Source organism: Danio rerio, chromosome 1 (assembly GCF_052040795.2).
Source record: "Danio rerio strain M-AB ecotype USA chromosome 1, GRCz13ab, whole genome shotgun sequence".
Lineage (NCBI taxonomy): Eukaryota > Metazoa > Chordata > Actinopteri > Cypriniformes > Danionidae > Danio > Danio rerio.
Window position 1 is genome coordinate 37259483 of NC_141021.1, and position 9123 is coordinate 37268605.

The window sequence follows — 9123 nt, forward strand, 5'->3', positions numbered from 1 at the left end:
TTTTTTCTTTTTTTAAACAATAAAACCAAAATCAAGTGTGGTAGTGGAACAGTATTATATTTTGTTATTATTTTTTGTAAACCAGAAATGCTGTGTGTAAGCTATTATTTAGAACAGTCATTCTTTAAATGACTTTAACAGTCATTATTTATAACAGTAAGAACATGGTCAACAGTTTGGTAGAAGGTCAGTCAAAGGGTTAATATGACCTAATAAATAAAAAGAGTCTGGAAGCACTGAAATACCTTTAATGCTGTTTGCAACCTCTTATTTAGCTTTTAAAATATTTTTGTACCTGTCTGCTTTTCTGAGAAAAACTAGAAAAAAAACCTGAAGTATGTTTAAAAAATCACATATGGTGTTTGTTCGAACTGCTTGTTTATTTATTTACTGCTCATTTTTGTTTACAACATAATTGTTTTATGTTCAATCCACTTAAATTTGTAAAAAGTTGACTTAATTCCTTTGTTGCCCCACATAAATCGATTTTGTGGAACCCAGCATTTTTACAGTGTGCTTACACCTGATGAAATTTCATCATCCATCCACCAATTTGAATGTACTGTATGATGCCACATCACAAACAACATATACACCCACCAGGCACTTTATTAGGTACACCTTACTAGTGCCAGATTGGACCCACTTTTGCCTTCAGAACTGCCCTAATCCTTCATGGCATAGATTCAACAAGCTACTGGAAATATTCCTCAGAGATTTTGGCCCATCATGACATAACAGCATCACGCAGTTGCTGCAGATTTGTTGGCTGCACATCCATGATGCAAATCTCCCGCTCCACCACATCCCAGAGGTGCCCTACTGGATTGAGATCTGGTGACTGTGGAGGCCATTTGAGTATAGTGAACTCATCGTCATGTTTGAAAAACCAGTCTGAGATGATTCAAGCTTTATGACATGGTGCGTTATCCTGCTGGAAATTGCCATCAGAAGATGGGAACACTGTGGTCATAAAGGGATGGACATGGTCAGCAACAATACTCAAGTATGCTGTGGCATTGACACAATGCTCAATTGGTACTAATGTACCCACAGTGTGCCATGAAAATATGCCCCACACGATTACATTACCACCAGCAGCCTGAACTGTTGATACAAGGCAAGATGGATCCATGTTTTACCAAAATCTGACCCTACCATCTGAATGTCACAGCAGAAATCGAGACTCATTAGACTAGCCAATTTTTTTCCAATCTTCTATTGTCCAATTTTGGTGAGCCTGTGCGAATTATAGTCTGTTTCCAGTTCTTAGCTGACAGGAGTGGCACCCGGTGTGGTCTTCTGCTGCTTTAGCCCATCCACCTCAAGGTTGGATGTGTTGTGTGTTCAGAGATGCTCTTCTGCATACCTCGGTTGTAACGAGTGCTTATTTGAGTTACTGTTGCCTTTCTATCAGCTTGACAAGTCTGGCCATTCTCCTCTGACCTCAGGCGTCATCAAGGCATTTGCCCCAACAGAACTGCCACTCACTGGACATGTTCTCTTTTTCAGACCATTCTATGTAAACCCCTAGGGATGGTTGTGCGTGAAAATCCCAGTAGATCAGCAGTTTCTGAAATACTCAGACCAGCCCGTCTGGCACTAACAACCATGACACGTTTCAAGTCACTTAAATCCCCTTTCTTCTCCATTCTGATGCTCGGTTTGAACTGCAGCAGATCGTCTTGATCCTGTCTACATGCCTAAATTCATTGAGTTGCTGCCATTTGATTAGCTGATTAAATTTGTTTTGTTTACAACGGTTGGACAGGTGTACCTAATAAAGTGGCCAGCGAGTGATATTAATATTACATTGTAGGCAATTCTTTGGGAGTGAGGGTGATTTTACTACAATTGAATTGTAAAATGATTGTCATGCATGAAATTTAGGCCCATGAAAAAAAAATGGTTAAAAACTCAAATTCCGGCTCAGAGCCTTTGAAGATATTGTCATGGCTACAAAATCTTGTGCACCAGTGATCAAAAAGCACTTTTACCTAAGTCACATAAAAAAAAGTCAAATAAGATGAGCAGAAGCCAAACGCACGAGGTTTAGTGAAGCGGTTGCAGGTTTGAGCATGAATCAGATGTCCGTACAAATCTGCGGTGCAAAGCTACAGGTTTCACAACAGACCGCAGGGCATCAGGAGAGTGCCAAACGAATAAAAAAAGTGATTGCAGTATACTTGTACTGCAGGCTGCCAGACTCCACAAAGTCTCTGTCATGCTGTAGTCACAATTATACTGGTGCCATTACAGCAAAATTACACCCAGAGGTTCAAAGGCTAAACTGATAATTGTAAAGGTGTGCTTTTTATAACCACCCTATGAGTCACGCTTTGTTACGCACAATACTGCTGCATGAACCAACTTGAAGGTTTAATCTAGAAAGAGAGAGAGTGACAGAAAGAGAGAGAGAGAGAGAGAGAGAGAGAGAGAGAGAGTAAATGTTTGGCAATGTTTGCATGGTGCCTCAAAGAATGTTTTTGAAGTTGAAGTAATATCATATTCTGAAGTTTTATGTCCTGTCAAAGGCCTTTAGATCCTAATTAAACACAATAGTCTGATATGCTAAAAATATGCTATTCATAATTGTTTCACATTTTAGCAATGTAGTGGCTTCTTTATATGAATATGTATGTTTTCAGTCATTTGAACATTCTGCCCAGTATAATCTGGATTACATTATCAGATTACAAATATACTTTAGTAATAAAATTTTAATTATAAAATTATTATTTAGTAATAAATTAGGTAGTAGGTAGTGCTGTCGCCTCACAGCAAGAAGGTCGCTGGGTCGCTGGTTCGAACCTCGACTCAGTTGGCGTTTCTGTGTGGAGTTTGCATACTTACAAGAACAAATAAATAAATAAATAAATAAAGCAGTGTTTTAGCCTAAAAATAGAGAGATGTACAGCATTTGTTATTTTAAAGTGATAGCACTAAGACAGTCAATAATTAAGCTTTTTTATTTGTTTTCATTTACATTTTTTCTTGTTGATAATATTTTATTTTGTCATTCTATGTCTTATATATTATAAATAAATAATAAATGAATAATTAAATAGGTGACAACTTGAAAGACCCACCCCTCTTCTGACAAAGTACAGAATTTGGCTCTTATATAAAATAACTTGTCCCATTTTTGACAGTATGCCATCATAAATTGTGATAATAACCAATAGAAGAAGACTCTAAGTAGAATAACCAACAAAATAACCCATGAAAAAAGACTTTTATTATTTAAATGGACAAACGCAGACTGAGGAAATGAGCTGGCCAGCTTGTTATTTGAATATAGACTACAGTTTTTAATTTAAGTTTAAAACAGATTGACAAATTTTAAATTAGCATTTAAAAACAATATTTTTTTTTATACTTCTAAAATTCTAAATAAACATTTTTTGTCAACAAAAAAATGGCTTGATGAGCACTTAGACAAAAATGTAGAAAGTATTTTTGTTGCATCAAAAGGTGTGGTAATCATAGCCATCCGACAAACTAATCCAGCACAAATTAGTTTGTAAAATGTCACTAAAAGGCAGTATTTGAACCTTATAATTTGAGGCGAATAACTACAAAAAGGCCCAATTTTTAATAAAAAAGAACCACCCCTTTTAATAGGCTGGCTACGGGGCAGGTATGAGTTTCTTTCTTTTTTTCTTTTGAACACGCTTTAAATCAGTAAACCTGTAACCATTGCCTTCCTATTTGTTTTTCATACTATGGAAGTCAATGTTTACAGGTTTTGAGCATTCTTCAAAATACTTTTTTTTTTTTTTTTGGGTCCCTTTAACAGGAATAGATTTGGATTTCAATAATGCATTAGTAAAATGTGGAACTATAAATACTGTACATGTATTGTTCAAATATTATTAGTCGATGTTAGTAAATACATTAACTAATGAAGTCTTATTGTAAAGTGTGAGTGAATAATTTAACTCATTACTACAGGTTAATGATCACAGTGTCATGCAGGCAAACTTTTTTGTTTGTTTGATTTTTTTTAAATGGGAGTTCAAACGTTCATTTTAATTAGATTTTTTTATTATTATTTGATTAATATTAACCAATTTTGGAAAACTTAAAAAAATATATATAATGCTTTTCATAATGTTAATATAATAGAATGTAATTAATTTATTTAAAGAATGTTTTGTCATGTTTTTAAAACAATGATTCTATTTAAATCTAAGTTAAAATCAAGATTTCACAATAAAAAATAATCCAATAAATAATTCAAAAGTAGTCTTTACTTAAAATTGGTAATCAAGATTACAGTACTGAATACAATTGTAAAAAGACTCTTGTAATTAGTAAGAAACTAACATTTTGCAAGCACTGTGAATGAGATTAAACCAATGTAAATTACTGTGTACCCATTAATTCACCAAAATGTAAAATAGCCATATTTCCCCAATAAACTAGGTTGAAAATGTGTACAATACCTTACAGTGAGCCACAATGAATTGACACAATGAATTCTTAACTGTTGTGTCACAAAATAACTATAGGCTATATATATTTTTGTCTATGGCATTCAGCAAACCCTGTAAATGATGGCTAAAAAACCACACTGTAAAATGTAGGATGAAACCATTTATGGCCATAACAGAATTCTGTGACATAATGTTCCAGAGACGGTTAACCGCCGAGCAGCTAAACAAATGCAGTCACGTAATCATTTATTTCCCATTTACTCCCATTACAGGCAGCTCTGAGACTGCATTTCTAATACAACTAATTGACCATCGGGGAGGGGAGTTCTGGTAAATATCTGGTAACTCCTCTTCGTGTCAGGAATGAGATTGAGAGGTCAAATTTGTTGGATGAAGCCATGGTTATATACCCTTTTTAGGACCTGGAGAGATTTTTGGAAAACCGCAAGTGTAATGATCCACAAATGGTCACGACAAGGTGAGGAAATGAGGGAGGCCGTTGTGTCTGGTTAGGATGATGGACAGCTGGGTTTTCTTCTCTTTTTTTTTGTCTTTTTTTCTTCCCCAGTTTCCTCATTGAGTCATCAGTATTCTCACGGAAGTGAGGGAATCCCTATGAACTTGCCCAGGACAGAAGGTGTTTGTCTACACACCAAAAAGGTAAAAAAAAAAAAGGTATACTGTGGTACAAATAATGTTCCATTAATAATAATTGGAACAATTTTGTGCCTTCGTAAAGGTTGTACCTTATATGGTACAGAAAAGACCTCTTATGATACTGTTCTATACCTTTTATGGTACAACTGAAATGAAGGTACACTATTGTTCTCATAAAAAGTGTTTGACAATTGCTTCTTTATTACAATATCTATGAAAATAAATATGACTGGAAAGGCAACGTGATTTTATGAATAATTTCCAAATTAAAACATAAATCATCCTTTAAAAACATGTTTAAAGAAACTCATAAACATTCTATTGGATGTTGGACGTTCTGGTAAAACAAAACTATAGTTATTGTAGACTAAACATTTAAGGCAGTTTTATAAAACATTCGGTAAGAATTTTCTGATAAATATAAATTCATTATTGATATCTGCACCTTTTGGCGTTTGCTTTCAACTACGCACGTGAGCTTGCAAAAGTCCTGCCTGTGCAAAGTGTTCAGGCAAACATTTGAGTATTGTAAATCTAATCAAACATTGTGCAAATCTCGTTACAATACTTTTGCATAATTCTATTTCTATTTTTAAATTAAGTCAACTAATTAACTTTTAAGTGATTACAAAGGTATTGTGTGAAAATTGGAGAACAAAGTAAAATGTTTAGCAAAAATAGATATTTTGATTTATGTTAAATATTTTTTATTATTTATTGTAAATGGCAAAGGTGCATCTAAACAAAAATAACCTTTTTTTATTATTGACACATTTTGGATAAAGCAAAATGCATTTAAATAGTTCTTATAAACACATTTGACAATGTTAAGGTACAAAGTGTCTTGTCTCTGTTGTGGTACCTTCATGAGTGTACCTTTGATGAAGATACAATATTGTATCTGCAGGTTTAAAACCAAAGGTACATTTTGGTTTTCCATGGTACAAATCATGTCTTTAAAAGGTACAAACTGCAATGGTACAAATTAGTTTCTTTGTCTTAAGGTACAATTCTGTTCCATAAAAAGGTATTGTCCCAGTGACAAGGGTTTGTACCTTCTTTGGTACAACATTGTACCATTTTTTTCTGAGAGTGTACAGAACGATGCCCCAGATCCCTGCCTGCTTTGCTAAGAGTGTGTGTTTTGTCTTCGTTGACTCATCTGCCTCCACCAAACACACTGCCCTTTCCAGATTAGCCAGTTATTCCATGCCGTTTGAAGTTAACGATTTACTTTTGTTACATTTATGGCATCCAAAAACGTATTTTGGTTAATATTCTGGTTACACTTTACAATAAGATTGTATTAGTTAATGGTAATGTATTTACTAATATCAACAAACAATGAACAATACATTTAATACAGTATTTTCTTCAACTACAGTTGTTCATTGTTTGTGTTAACTAATGCTATTTAGCTTGAATTTGGACTTGAATAATTTTTTTACAAATGTTCTTCTATGATTAATAAATGCTGTAAAAGTATTATTCATTCTTAGTTCATGTTAAAATACATTAACTAACATTAATTAGCATTGTAAAGTGTGACCAATATTTCTTTTGAATAAATAAATAAGATGTTTATAAACATTTTGGAAGCATTTTGTTTTGATAGTCCCTTTTTTGACCTTCTGTTAACTTTAGGTAGCTTTTCAACTGCATGTCAGCTAGCTATTAGAATTCATTATATTTCTGCTCTGCTGTTTTGACTGAACCTTCATAGACATTTACTTAGCAAGGACAAGTAACTTTACATAAACATATAAACCTATTTAACTAACCCCAACATAACAGTCTACTGTAGGTTGAAAAAAGTACCTAAAACTCCTACTTATGAACAAGTACTGTTACATTGCTAAAATAATCTTCAATTGCAAGTAAATATGCTGGTGTAAAAAGTACTTGTCTGAACACTACATGAGCCCTTGTTATTTTTAGCCGGTGATATTTACAGTTTTTCTCAGTGGTTTTGGTGCATTTCTCACAACACTATTTACATTTGCACAACAGTTAATGCATTTCTCAAAAAAATTAGTACAAACTGCAAAACCTAGTTGAAAACCTGCAAGCGCAAGTCGCATGCTCAAAATGGAGAGCTCATTCCTCAAAAGTAGGTATTGATGTCAATCAAAGCGTCAGTATCATCAAGATGAAAAGTCCTGACACCACTGTTTATGAACACGATAGTCCAATGACTGTCATGTTTTAGTATGAAAATTTACTCATTCCATTGCAAAAAAAAATTATTCACAGCACTATACAAAAGAATTAATACACTCTTATTTACAACAAACATAAACAGAACATATTGGAACTGAATCTACAACGTATACAGGTCTGTAAATCATTCATCAAATTGTTTAATTTAGAAGACATTTTCAGAAAAATAAAGATTTAATAAAAAAAAAAATTCTTGACAGATTTTGACAACTAGTTCAACGTTTCTGTATGTAATGACTCAAGTAATGAAATGAGGACTATTAGTTTCATATGGAATGACTATTCAGCATTCACTCAAGTTTAGTTAATTTTGACTGACATGACATAAGCAAATGGTAATGTTATAAAACAGCGGAGAGTTGTATTAAAGCAATTGAAGCATGTCCAAAAACATTTGCAATTTGTTGGAAGGAATGAGAAACTGCTACTATGATGTGCACAAATGACTAATTGTTTAGAGAGATGTATGAACTGTTGTGCAAATGTAAACAGTCTTGTAAGAAATGTGCCAAAGTGACTGAGAAAAACTGTAAAATAAAATTGTAAGCATAGTAATAAATTGTCATATTTATTATTTATTTAATTTAGGTATCCATGCAAATAACTGACAGAATATTGCATTATTCTATTTAATTAATAATATTAATATCATTACCTGTAACATTTCTTACAAATTGTGCAGTTAGTTGCAACGTATATAAATGTGAAGAAGATAAAAAAAAAAGTTTACATTACATTTTATATATTTTTCTTGTGGAGGCTGATAACAATAATTATTCTAAACAGAGTACTGGTGGAGAAAATGTACATAAACTTGGTATTTTATTAAATAAAGTTTCTTTCTGTCCTGCAAAGACATTTTTATTAGAGAATTAATTTTGCTCACATGTGTCGCTTGCGGTGGACTGTTACTTTTGAGCCCTCCAGTGAATCTTAAAATCCAGTACAACATGTAGCTATCGTTTACCGTGAGGCATAATGCCCATGCATGTGGACAGATATGGCTGAAGATATGTCAGATATGCCAGTTCAGCTGTGATGGCCCATACAGACATTCTAGGATGTCTGGGAATCGTGACATTTAGCCTGATTAACCAGTGCTCCTGATGGAAGTGATTGAGAAACATCTGCACACTTTCTTCAGTGGTATGAGCAAAAAGCTTCAGAAAGCTTCCCACTCAGGTCAGTGAGTCAGTGCGTGTGTGCGTGCATGTGTGTATATGTGTGTGAGGGTGGGAGGTAAAGGTTCAGGGGTCGGTAGCTAAATTCTGTTTGGTGTTTTTTATGCTATTGTGTCAAAGCTCCCTAATGTAACATTAGAAAAGGGAGTTGAGAATGCTGTTTTCCATCAACACTGAAGAGAATGTGAACAGTGAAAACAGCACAGCTGTGTGCAAAGGGGAGCGAAAGAGATTTGAAGAAATGCACAGCCGTCTGATCCATCAAGTAGACAAGCAGACTAGGGGCAAATTCCAAATGCAAGTGAACATCCCTTAACATTACAGAGTTGCTTCAACTCAAATGTTGCGAACTCTTTATTGGGCAAGAGACCTTACATGGTAACTTCATTGACATTGATTACAATATGTACATTTTTATTGCTACTTTTTGTCAAGTCATAAATGTTTAACGGTCCGATAATAACCCCCAGTAACACTCCAGGGTTTTTCCAGTGAATACTCAGTGCTCTATGAGAGTTAAAAAATCTATGAGGTTATAAAATTGTATAAAAAATTCAACCCAGTCTGTGCATAATTTCCCCAAATTTGAGTTAAAATAATACCCAGAGTTTTATTGGATGTCTCCC